Source organism: Oncorhynchus kisutch, unplaced genomic scaffold (genome assembly GCF_002021735.2).
Source record: "Oncorhynchus kisutch isolate 150728-3 unplaced genomic scaffold, Okis_V2 scaffold854, whole genome shotgun sequence".
Classification (NCBI taxonomy): domain Eukaryota; kingdom Metazoa; phylum Chordata; class Actinopteri; order Salmoniformes; family Salmonidae; genus Oncorhynchus; species Oncorhynchus kisutch.
Window position 1 is genome coordinate 100,341 of NW_022262799.1, and position 13,205 is coordinate 113,545.

The window sequence follows — 13,205 nt, forward strand, 5'->3', positions numbered from 1 at the left end:
TGTACAGCTGCAGCGATCAGTTAGCTGCTCAGATAGCCGATGTTTAAAGTTAGCAGTGTTGCCAACACCTCAGTAAGGAAAGTAGCTATTGGCTGTCCTAAAAGTCACTAGAAGTTGCTAAATGATGTCATCACCTAATTTGCATAATTGTCCATGTGCATGTAATTGTGATGGACACTGTAGGAGTGAGGAATAACATTGTGGAAGAGACAAAAAGTGAGTAAAATGAAAATGTCTGCAAGTATTCAGAGGGGTCTGAATACTTGCTAAATACAGCGACTAAGTCGCTAAGTTGGCAACACTGAAAGTTAGTGAGGGAAATATGTCTCCAGCTTCAGCGATTTTTGCAATTCGTTCCAGTCATTGTCAGCAGAGAACTGGAAGGAAAGGCGGCCAAAGGAGGTGTTGGCTTTGGGGATGACCAGTGAGATATACCTGCTGGAACGCGTGCTACGGGTGGGTGTTGTTATCGTGACCAGTGAGCTGAGATAAGGCGGAGCTTTACCTAGCATAGACTAAAAAGATGACCTGGAACCAGTGGGTCTGGCGACGAATATGTAGCGAGGGCCAGCCGACTAGAGCATACAGGTCGTAGTGGCCATATCAATACAATTGACCCTTTCTTTACACTGTTCTAATGAAAGTACATTTCCATAATATCATCTAGCTTCCATAAACGTCGAACAAGGCTTGAACCCAGGATTGAACCCATGTGCTTCAGTTTACAAAAACAGATGACTTAGCACATCTATTTCCTTCTTAAAATGTCAACATTCTGGAAAGTAGAGTTGTGCAAAAGCTAATTTCACAACTAAATATACTCATCAGAAAATTTGGGGATTAACTTCAGAGCGCATGCATTTCAAGTATTAGCTCTACCGTAGAGGTACATCCCCTTACTATATAATAGCAGGGTTGCCATTTTGAGAACTTTTTTTTCTTCAAAGTCCTCCAGTGAAAGAACCTTCCCATGGTACCAGCTATCTTTCAGTAAGGCACAGGATGGGATTTGAACCCATGAATCTTCGGTTTACAAGACCGACGCCTTACCGCTTGGCCACCATGCCACTCTATACTGCAAGATATTTATCAATATTCTGGAAAGTAGTAGTTGTGTAATGTGAATTTGGCACACAAATAACATCTCTGTTTCCTGTGAGAATTTCAACATTCTGGAAAGTAGGAGTTGTGTAATGTGAATTTGGCACACAAATACTCAGTGGAGAACCTTGGGATTGAACCAAGTACTAAAATAGCATGCACTCCCCCTCTGAGCTTCGATCCAATTTTATTTGCAGATAAAATGCAATATTAATACAATGTACTTTTTATATACACCACTCCATTGAAACTACAATGAAATGATAGCAGCAATTCTAAATACACGCAAGTATGGACAGTCATCTAACCCATGAACTTCAGTTTTTGAAAATGATGCAATTGAAGTTGGCAACCATGCCACTTCTGTTACATAAATGTACGAACAGGGATTGAACACATGTTCTTCAGATTACAAGAGCAAATTATTTAGCACGTCTCTGTTTCCTGCTGAGAATTTCAACATTCTGGAAAGTAGGAGATGGGCCATTGCAAAAATTTGAATGGAGAAGCTGGGGATTGAACCCAGGACCTCATACATGCGAAGCATGCGCTCTACCACTGAGCTACATCCCCTTTCTGGGAAAGAAATGGTTTTTTCTTATTTTTTTACATTTCACCTATAATTAATCAGGTAAGCTAGTTGAGAACAAGTTTTCATATTCAACTGCGACCTGGCCAAGATAAAGCAAAGCAGCGCAACACAAACAACAACACAGAGTTACAGATGGAATAAACAAGCGTACAGTCAATAACACAATAGAAGAAAAAAAAGAAAGTCTATATACAGTGCGTGCAAATGGAGGTAAGGCAAGAAATAGGCCATAGTAGCGAAGTATTTACAATTTAGCAAATTAACACTGGAGTGATAGATGAGCAGATGATGATGTGCAAGTAGAAATACTGGTGTGCAAAGAGCAGAAAGTATATTAAAACAATATGGGGATGAGTTAGGTAGATTGGGTGGGCTATTTACAGATGGGCTTTGTACAGCTGCAGCGATCAGTTAGCTGCTCAGATAGCCGATGTTTAAAGTTAGCAGTGTTGCCAACACCTCAGTAAGGAAAGTAGCTATTGGCTGTCCTAAAAGTCACTAGAAGTTGCTAAATGATGTCATCACCTAATTTGCATAATTGTCCATGTGCATGTAATTGTGATGGACACTGTAGGAGTGAGGAATAACATTGTGGAAGAGACAAAAAGTGAGTAAAATGAAAATGTCTGCAAGTATTCAGAGGGGTCTGAATACTTGCTAAATACAGCGACTAAGTCGCTAAGTTGGCAACACTGAAAGTTAGTGAGGGAAATATGTCTCCAGCTTCAGCGATTTTTGCAATTCGTTCCAGTCATTGTCAGCAGAAAACTGGAAGGAAAGGCGGCCAAAGGAGGTGTTGGCTTTGGGGATGACCAGTGAGATATACCTGCTGGAACGCGTGCTACGGGTGGGTGTTGTTATCGTGACCAGTGAGCTGAGATAAGGCGGAGCTTTACCTAGCATAGACTAAAAAGATGACCTGGAACCAGTGGGTCTGGCGACGAATATGTAGCGAGGGCCAGCCGACTAGAGCATACAGGTCGTAGTGGCCATATCAATACAATTGACCCTTTCTTTACGCTGTTCTAATGAAAGTACATTTCCATAATATCATCTAGCTTCCATAAACGTCGAACAAGGCTTGAACCCAGGATTGAACCCATGTGCTTCAGTTTACAAAAACAGATGACTTAGCACATCTATTTCCTTCTTAAAATGTCAACATTCTGGAAAGTAGAGTTGTGCAAAAGCTAATTTCACAACTAAATATACTCATCAGAAAATTTGGGGATTAACTTCAGAGCGCATGCATTTCAAGTATTAGCTCTACCGTAGAGGTACATCCCCTTACTATATAATAGCAGGGTTGCCATTTTGAGAACTTTTTTTTCTTCAAAGTCCTCCAGTGAAAGAACCTTCCCATGGTACCAGCGATCTTTCAGTAAGGCACAGATGGGATTTGAACCCATAATCTTCGGTTTACAAGACCGACGCCTTACCGCTTGGCCACCATGCCACTCTATACTGCAAGATATTTATCAATATTCTGGAAAGTAGTAGTTGTGTAATGTGAATTTGGCACACAAATAACATCTCTGTTTCCTGTGAGAATTTCAACATTCTGGAAAGTAGGAGTTGTGTAATGTGAATTTGGCACACAAATACTCAGTGGAGAACCTTGGGATTGAACCAAGTACTAAAATAGCATGCACTCCCCCTCTGAGCTTCGATCCAATTTTATTTGCAGATAAAATGCAATATTAATACAATGTACTTTTTATATACACCACTCCATTGAAACTACAATGAAATGATAGCAGCAATTCTAAATACACGCAAGTATGGACAGTCATCTAACCCATGAACTTCAGTTTTTGAAAATGATGCAATTGAAGTTGGCAACCATGCCACTTCTGTTACATAAATGTACGAACAGGGATTGAACACATGTTCTTCAGATTACAAGAGCAAATTATTTAGCACGTCTCTGTTTCCTGCTGAGAATTTCAACATTCTGGAAAGTAGGAGATGGGCCATTGCAAAAATTTGAATGGAGAAGCTGGGGATTGAACCCAGGACCTCATACATGCGAAGCATGCGCTCTACCACTGAGCTACATCCCCTTTCTGGGAAAGAAATGGTTTTTTCTTATTTTTTTACATTTCACCTATAATTAATCAGGTAAGCTAGTTGAGAACAAGTTTTCATATTCAACTGCGACCAGGCCAAGATAAAGCAAAGCAGCGCAACACAAACAACAACACAGAGTTACAGATGGAATAAACAAGCGTACAGTCAATAACACAATAGAAGAAAAAAAAGAAAGTCTATATACAGTGCGTGCAAATGGAGGTAAGGCAAGAAATAGGCCATAGTAGCGAAGTATTTACAATTTAGCAAATTAACACTGGAGTGATAGATGAGCAGATGATGATGTGCAAGTAGAAATACTGGTGTGCAAAGAGCAGAAAGTATATTAAAACAATATGGGGATGAGTTAGGTAGATTGGGTGGGCTATTTACAGATGGGCTTTGTACAGCTGCAGCGATCAGTTAGCTGCTCAGATAGCCGATGTTTAAAGTTAGCAGTGTTGCCAACACCTCAGTAAGGAAAGTAGCTATTGGCTGTCCTAAAAGTCACTAGAAGTTGCTAAATGATGTCATCACCTAATTTGCATAATTGTCCATGTGCATGTAATTGTGATGGACACTGTAGGAGTGAGGAATAACATTGTGGAAGAGACAAAAAGTGAGTAAAATGAAAATGTCTGCAAGTATTCAGAGGGGTCTGAATACTTGCTAAATACAGCGACTAAGTCGCTAAGTTGGCAACACTGAAAGTTAGTGAGGGAAATATGTCTCCAGCTTCAGCGATTTTTGCAATTCGTTCCAGTCATTGTCAGCAGAAAACTGGAAGGAAAGGCGGCCAAAGGAGGTGTTGGCTTTGGGGATGACCAGTGAGATATACCTGCTGGAACGCGTGCTACGGGTGGGTGTTGTTATCGTGACCAGTGAGCTGAGATAAGGCGGAGCTTTACCTAGCATAGACTAAAAAGATGACCTGGAACCAGTGGGTCTGGCGACGAATATGTAGCGAGGGCCAGCCGACTAGAGCATACAGGTCGTAGTGGCCATATCAATACAATTGACCCTTTCTTTACGCTGTTCTAATGAAAGTACATTTCCATAATATCATCTAGCTTCCATAAACGTCGAACAAGGCTTGAACCCAGGATTGAACCCATGTGCTTCAGTTTACAAAAACAGATGACTTAGCACATCTATTTCCTTCTTAAAATGTCAACATTCTGGAAAGTAGAGTTGTGCAAAAGCTAATTTCACAACTAAATATACTCATCAGAAAATTTGGGGATTAACTTCAGAGCGCATGCATTTCAAGTATTAGCTCTACCGTAGAGGTACATCCCCTTACTATATAATAGCAGGGTTGCCATTTTGAGAACTTTTTTTTCTTCAAAGTCCTCCAGTGAAAGAACCTTCCCATGGTACCAGCGATCTTTCAGTAAGGCACAGATGGGATTTGAACCCATAATCTTCGGTTTACAAGACCGACGCCTTACCGCTTGGCCACCATGCCACTCTATACTGCAAGATATTTATCAATATTCTGGAAAGTAGTAGTTGTGTAATGTGAATTTGGCACACAAATAACATCTCTGTTTCCTGTGAGAATTTCAACATTCTGGAAAGTAGGAGTTGTGTAATGTGAATTTGGCACACAAATACTCAGTGGAGAACCTTGGGATTGAACCAAGTACTAAAATAGCATGCACTCCCCCTCTGAGCTTCGATCCAATTTTATTTGCAGATAAAATGCAATATTAATACAATGTACTTTTTATATACACCACTCCATTGAAACTACAATGAAATGATAGCAGCAATTCTAAATACACGCAAGTATGGACAGTCATCTAACCCATGAACTTCAGTTTTTGAAAATGATGCAATTGAAGTTGGCAACCATGCCACTTCTGTTACATAAATGTACGAACAGGGATTGAACACATGTTCTTCAGATTACAAGAGCAAATTATTTAGCACGTCTCTGTTTCCTGCTGAGAATTTCAACATTCTGGAAAGTAGGAGATGGGCCATTGCAAAAATTTGAATGGAGAAGCTGGGGATTGAACCCAGGACCTCATACATGCGAAGCATGCGCTCTACCACTGAGCTACATCCCCTTTCTGGGAAAGAAATGGTTTTTTCTTATTTTTTTACATTTCACCTATAATTAATCAGGTAAGCTAGTTGAGAACAAGTTTTCATATTCAACTGCGACCAGGCCAAGATAAAGCAAAGCAGCGCAACACAAACAACAACACAGAGTTACAGATGGAATAAACAAGCGTACAGTCAATAACACAATAGAAGAAAAAAAGAAAGTCTATATACAGTGCGTGCAAATGGAGGTAAGGCAAGAAATAGGCCATAGTAGCGAAGTATTTACAATTTAGCAAATTAACACTGGAGTGATAGATGAGCAGATGATGATGTGCAAGTAGAAATACTGGTGTGCAAAGAGCAGAAAGTATATTAAAACAATATGGGGATGAGTTAGGTAGATTGGGTGGGCTATTTACAGATGGGCTTTGTACAGCTGCAGCGATCAGTTAGCTGCTCAGATAGCCGATGTTTAAAGTTAGCAGTGTTGCCAACACCTCAGTAAGGAAAGTAGCTATTGGCTGTCCTAAAAGTCACTAGAAGTTGCTAAATGATGTCATCACCTAATTTGCATAATTGTCCATGTGCATGTAATTGTGATGGACACTGTAGGAGTGAGGAATAACATTGTGGAAGAGACAAAAAGTGAGTAAAATGAAAATGTCTGCAAGTATTCAGAGGGGTCTGAATACTTGCTAAATACAGCGACTAAGTCGCTAAGTTGGCAACACTGAAAGTTAGTGAGGGAAATATGTCTCCAGCTTCAGCGATTTTTGCAATTCGTTCCAGTCATTGTCAGCAGAAAACTGGAAGGAAAGGCGGCCAAAGGAGGTGTTGGCTTTGGGGATGACCAGTGAGATATACCTGCTGGAACGCGTGCTACGGGTGGGTGTTGTTATCGTGACCAGTGAGCTGAGATAAGGCGGAGCTTTACCTAGCATAGACTAAAAAGATGACCTGGAACCAGTGGGTCTGGCGACGAATATGTAGCGAGGGCCAGCCGACTAGAGCATACAGGTCGTAGTGGCCATATCAATACAATTGACCCTTTCTTTACGCTGTTCTAATGAAAGTACATTTCCATAATATCATCTAGCTTCCATAAACGTCGAACAAGGCTTGAACCCAGGATTGAACCCATGTGCTTCAGTTTACAAAAACAGATGACTTAGCACATCTATTTCCTTCTTAAAATGTCAACATTCTGGAAAGTAGAGTTGTGCAAAAGCTAATTTCACAACTAAATATACTCATCAGAAAATTTGGGGATTAACTTCAGAGCGCATGCATTTCAAGTATTAGCTCTACCGTAGAGGTACATCCCCTTACTATATAATAGTGTTAGTAATTTGGTATGTAGACGGACGAGTCGGTCAAGGATCGATTCAGACAAGGTGGTAAATTGTATGACAAGCTACAGTTTATTCAGAGTGAAGATATCTAGAACAGCGTAATTACGGCTCTCCCGCTGGTTCGTACGGAAGCGCAGACGAAGAAGAGGCCGTTACAATCAGTACACCGCTATTATATAGAAAAGAAAGTAGGTTGATTCTGGAAGATCGGATCTTTGGATTGGTTCAGCTGGGGTGTAGTCTGTAGTCTTCCGCCATTGGCTCAGTAGTCTGTCCGTCATCGTAGAATCCTCTTCGGGCATTCAACGTTCAGAGACAACGGAGATCATGTGTGTGTGCGCTGGTTTTGGCCATTAGTGTAATGCGGGAGCTATCCTGTAGGGGACCCCACAGGCTCAACTCTGAGTGGTAGCCCTTTATCAACAATAGTTTGGTCACCTACATAAGAATTAGCATTTCTCTACAAAACCCTCTCTTCACGTCTCACCAGAGACGTGACACAACCTAACTGGATCCAGACACAAAGAGAAACTTCTCCCAATGGGACTATGAAATAAGGCACGGTTTTAAACAGAAATAGATATATATGTATTACATCATGTTCTCCATTCAATCCCACTATGTACTAAGTTGGCTACCAGCCACCTAGGAACTTACAACCCTCATTTTACAGAGCGGAGAACAACAGCTCAAAATAAAAGTAAATGCTTGTCTACATAAGCCAACTTTTTTCCCGCAGGAAAAAGTTGTGATTCCCTCTCTTCACATCTCCAAAGAGATGTGACTTAAACTAGGCAAGTCAGGCGGAATGATCCACTTGCATAACACATACATACATCCCCATAAGGCAACAGCAGATATAATGTAAACCTAAATAGGCACTCTCCTCCTCGAATTCATGTAGGTCTTTATCCAGCAGAGGAAACATCTGGGAAGGGGAGGAAGGGTCAATGGCTTTAGAGATAACCCTAGTGGCAAGGGAACGGATGCATGGAATGCAACAGCATCCACAGAGAACTAAAATGGCAGCGAACACCGAAATGGATACCAAAATGGACACCAGGGTTTTATATTTACCAAACGCACTCATCCAGGAGTCCCACATCGAGGTATCCATCCCAGAATGAGATTTCATTTTACCATTAAGCGTCCTCAAACCTTCTAGGGCCATGGTCAAGCTACCATCGGAGGCTGCGTTATTAGGGATGAAAGTGCAACACTGTTCACCACACATAGTACAAGCTCCACCTTTCTCCGCCAGTAGCATATCTACTGCAATGCGATTCTGGAATGTCATAAGAGAAGTTGCAGCCAGGCTCTCATGCTCCATACCGTTATCATGCACCTGGCTCCTGTTATCTAACAACAACAAAAAACGCTTGTTCTCGCAACCCCACGCTCTGAATGTGCCCTCCCTTCTGTATTTTTCCAGCATGAGAAAGTCCCCTGGCCCTGACACTTTTAACAATGTTTCAAGTCAGCTATGTTGCATAACACTTGCATACATCAACACAAGCCAACAGCAGATAATATTCAATCATATATATGGTAATGGCTATAATGTAAAACACAGGAACCAATAATCCCTCTTTTTCACACCCCCCAGGGTGTGAACAAAAACTCAGCAATGAATCATATAACAGTCACAGAGTTTAAAATACCTTCATGTCAAAAGAGAACAGCTCATTCAAAAACAGCACATTAAAAAAAAAATTGTGTGAAATTTAAGTCCCCCTTTTGACACCCACAAGGGTGTCACTTAGCAAAAACAGGATAACACTTTATTGTTTATTGACATGTAAGATACCGGATAAAACTTTGGTCATGGAAAACAGAGTAAAACAAAGCAAAGCATTATTATAAACCATCTGGTCCTCTCAGCTACTCCTATCCTGCACCAGTTGGGCTTCATGCCACCCAGGGACTCAAAACCTTCACAACAGGGAGAACAAACATACTGGAAAGAAAACCCATCATAAAGATGTATAACAAGGAACTGTGGTGGTGTAAGATTTATTCTACTACCTCGCCCACAGCATACCATGGGTCATCCTCAGTCAGTCTCATCCTCCCCTGAAAGCATGCTTCAGTATCAGCATCTCCAACTGGAGCATCAAGCAAAGGCATCATCATGCCTGAAGCCTTCACCACATCTGTAACAGACTTCTTGAAACACGGTATGATGCAAGCAGCACAACACGTCAAATAACAAAAATTAGGGTCAGAAATCCAGTAACCACCATTCTAGTTTACTTACCAAAACCAGGCTCCCACTCAAGAGAACAGGCCAGACTCCTCCACCCCCGCCATGGTCCTCATCTCAGCAGATAGTGCATCAAGCCCACTAAGGGCCTTAGATATACTACTATCTGGACTGGTGTTATTAGGAATATACGTGCAGCATTGTTCACCGAACATCTTGCATACGCCCCCCTGACTGGCAAGAAGCATATCCAAAGCAAGTCTATTCTGTCTGGCAACCCTAGATATGGCCTCAAACTGTTCAGACATACCAGTGAGTGCATCACGGGGGTAATTAACAAAACGCTGTTGATCATAGTAGATGTAATAAATCCATGCAGTCTGTCTTGCATCCACCATGGCTAGACCTATAATCCATCATTCCTGCCCAAGGCCTGAAGCTCATGAGGAACCCCCACCGGCACTCCTAACAGGTTAGTGTGTATGTCAACTACATCCTCTGTCCATGGAGCACTACTTCTATGTCTCCCATGGGATGGAATGTTTTCAGGTCCCCTGGATACAGAACCCAACAACTGTTCAGCAGTAACATCAACAATGGTCAGTGGAATTATCAAACTGGTCAGAGCACACGTACCTTGCCAGTCTCCTCTAAGAATGGGTCTCAGCACTCTTTTGGGTCCACAGATCCACCACACATCAGCCAGACCACTAGTTTGGTTTAGGCCTGTAACTGGCCAAGTGGAATTAATGGTTATGTTACTACTGCAATCAGCTTCAGGCAATCTCCCATAATCAATGCCATTACCTGTACCCGTGATGCAACTGTAATTGCCCCCATATGCCTCAACACCCCAAGGGGCCCGATGAGGAGGTACTGTAGGAAACACAAGGCTCAAAGAGGAACAGAGAGTTGAATTGGCCTCAACCAGGTATAAACCTCTCAGAATACACAACCACCCCTCTCCTTCTCCTATAGCAAATGGGTGTGTAGCCAGAACAGGTCCATCATGACCAATGTTTCATGTATCTCATGTAGTCCTTTCTTTTCAGGGTCTTAACTGTACCTCATAAGAAAGCCACAAATTGTCCCTACCAATAACACCAGTCTCAGTGCCTAATTGATCAATAGCTGAATAGTCTAACATTAATTACCTGAATGGGATTTTTTAATACAGTGGTGGCAGGTTCGGTCCAGGGGTGGTAGAGGAGTGTGTCTGGCCCTGGTTCATCTGGGACCTCTGGTTTTGGCAGCACCTTAATAGAAAACACACCCATCGTGTCTGTCCCGGTCCTTTGTAGTCCGAGGGTGTAAGTGCCTGCATCAGAGAGCTTAATAGTTTTGATGGTTAGCAAGATTTCATCACCTTTACAAAGTTCAACAGTGCTCCCAGGTTTTCCCATATCATGAAAAACCTATCCACCTTTGTGGGATCCCCTATGCTATAAGGATACCCTCTCTTCCAATCCCAGAACTGTCCCAAGTCGGTTATCCTGTAATCCCCATACGGACACCCTCCCAATTTAATATAATTTCATTTATAATTTTCGTCCACTTGTTCTGTAGACATACATTCAGCATTCCACGGGTCAGAACCTGGAATCCGCTGGTACATCACCATCTATTTCCATCGATTTCTCCAGAGTCCTGGAAATAAGGCCTCATAGACAGGGAGTTAGACAACAGCCCCATAAAACTAAAACAGTCACACAGGTGAATGTAGCCCACAATACAGTGATCATAATATTTTCCCCATTTTCTAAACATATTATCAAACCCAATTAATCAGAAGTATCCACCCCAGTGTTTTCTGTCAACCCGTGATCCAGGGTGGTCAAACCAGCTGAGGCTTCGGGTACTGATTCATCCGGAGCTGTGTTATTTGGGATGTCACCCACGATAAGACAGCTCAGACAAACAGCTTCCATGTGAAGCCCCACCCTTTCCCCGAGAACACATCACTTAGCAAGAGCCAGACACATCTTCACTTCTATGAACAAAAACAGGGGTGACAGGACAGGGAGGATTTTCTTCATTCGAGAGATGGCCCCCGGAATTCTGTTAATTCCAGTTCTCCTCTCGAACACTGTTTATTGTTCGATAGTGTCCGTGTGTCTTACACTCCCACCGTGCGATATGAATCCGGGTAGCTCTTTCAGCTAGCTGCCACCAGGAGACCTTGGTATGGTCCCCCCAACAAGCCTCTGGGACTGGATTGAGTGACTTCACCTGCAGTTCACCTATAATGCATAAAATGCTGGACATACAGGCTTGGTTAACAAACAGTTTCTCATGTTTGATCTGATTCTATCTTTAACTTCTATGCCCATTTGTTAACTACATTTAAAAAAATATTAGTTTCTTATCCAATAGGCCCCATCCTATCCTAGACCACAATTTACCTATCCCCCTTTTGATACCTAGCTTTGCCCAGGTAACAACTTTACCTGCTCTAAATAATGACTTAGGTAAGATTAGTATATTATCCGTCTGTTCTGACATTATCATGTAGGAGCGCCCCTTTAATTTTCCACATGTCCAATTCTCCCTTTTGTCTCCACTCAGTGACTGTTATCTACACACTCCGTTATCTTTGCTCGTCCTGGCTCCCTTCTAAAACTTCTCCTCTCTGCTCTCCAACCGTCAAGGTCTCTGCAGTGCGGGGGAGGGCTCATCTGTCTGCCTTTTCCCATGTTTCCACATTTTAACTAAATGTCTCACTGTTTGGCTTTATCTAAACTCATGGATTTTTAGAAAAACATGTCTATGGTGGCAATTTCTAAAGTCTTTATATAGGTTAAGTAAACTCCACTATAATTAAGTTACCTTAAAAACAAATTAAATTTAAAAAAAAATATTCTATTTTTTATTTTTATTTTTTTAAACAGTATTACCCATGACCACAAATGTATTATTCAAATGGCACCCCCTTGTGGCTGATCAGACCACCCGAGAGAGCCATGAAATCCGGTCACGGGTTACACCATCCCCCCACATTCGTGTTCCATACCATATTAGACATATTAAAGAACCCTTTATCCTTAAAATAAAATAAAAATCACTTGTGTAATTAAAACTCATAAAATAAAAACTCATAAAGGTTCCATATGTGAGCGTGCCTCTTTAAAATATCATGTCTCTGGGAACATGGAAATCCCCTTAACCCAAACATTTACTACAAAAACAAAACCTAATAATTATGATAATCCCCTCAAACTCAAATAATTTGTCTCGATGTTTCATGTCTTATTCGTGTTTCTCCAAATTGTCTCCCCAAAATACTTCTTAAATACCCAGCCATTAGACAGACACACACAACTGTGATAAATGTGCACTGTCCCTTTAACATAAAAACCTCAGCCTGCAATCCACTCTGCGGGCCTTTCATTGTTCTCCATAATGAAAACAGATTCTAATGTTAGTATACCTTGACCTCCTGTTTAATTTCAATGATGTTATCTGAACAATCAAACCAAAATCAATACCCGGGAAGTACTTGTGTAAATGAATTAAAATAACTAAATAATTTGGTTAGAACACCACTCCCGTCTTATATCGACCACACCCTTCGCCCCGTACCTAGTGTACAGCTTATCTATTACTCAGTGGCTCAATTAATGTTTAACGTAAGTATGTTCAGATGTTGATTATGTAATTCTACAACATTAGTATAGTTCAAACCTCATAATATAAATCCGCAAAAAGAATTTTGCGTTAATAGAGTTTAACACTCTTTCCAACAGTCATGCACCCCCCTCAATATTCTATGATATAACTCTCATCAGCAAGCCTGCGACTTTTTCAACATTCTCACCGGTTCCAGCTCCAACTG

At 41.4% G+C, this 13,205-nt stretch overlaps 6 non-coding genes across 6 annotated transcripts; all 6 read right to left on the minus strand.

The window, feature by feature from the left end:
- Positions 1-993: 993 nt before the first annotated feature.
- On the minus strand, positions 994-1,067 carry trnat-ugu (transfer RNA threonine (anticodon UGU)). The gene has a single exon. It is a non-coding gene; the product is annotated as a tRNA-Thr (tRNA).
- Positions 1,068-1,602: 535 nt separating this feature from the next.
- Positions 1,603-1,674, minus strand: trnaa-cgc (transfer RNA alanine (anticodon CGC)). The gene has a single exon. It is a non-coding gene; the product is annotated as a tRNA-Ala (tRNA).
- Positions 1,675-3,077: 1,403 nt separating this feature from the next.
- On the minus strand, positions 3,078-3,149 carry trnat-ugu (transfer RNA threonine (anticodon UGU)). The gene has a single exon. It is a non-coding gene; the product is annotated as a tRNA-Thr (tRNA).
- A 535-nt stretch (positions 3,150-3,684) lies between these two features.
- On the minus strand, positions 3,685-3,756 carry trnaa-cgc (transfer RNA alanine (anticodon CGC)). Its single transcript has one exon. It is a non-coding gene; the product is annotated as a tRNA-Ala (tRNA).
- Positions 3,757-5,159: 1,403 nt separating this feature from the next.
- On the minus strand, positions 5,160-5,231 carry trnat-ugu (transfer RNA threonine (anticodon UGU)). The gene has a single exon. It is a non-coding gene; the product is annotated as a tRNA-Thr (tRNA).
- A 535-nt stretch (positions 5,232-5,766) lies between these two features.
- On the minus strand, positions 5,767-5,838 carry trnaa-cgc (transfer RNA alanine (anticodon CGC)). The gene has a single exon. It is a non-coding gene; the product is annotated as a tRNA-Ala (tRNA).
- Between the last annotated feature and the right edge of the window lie 7,367 nt (positions 5,839-13,205).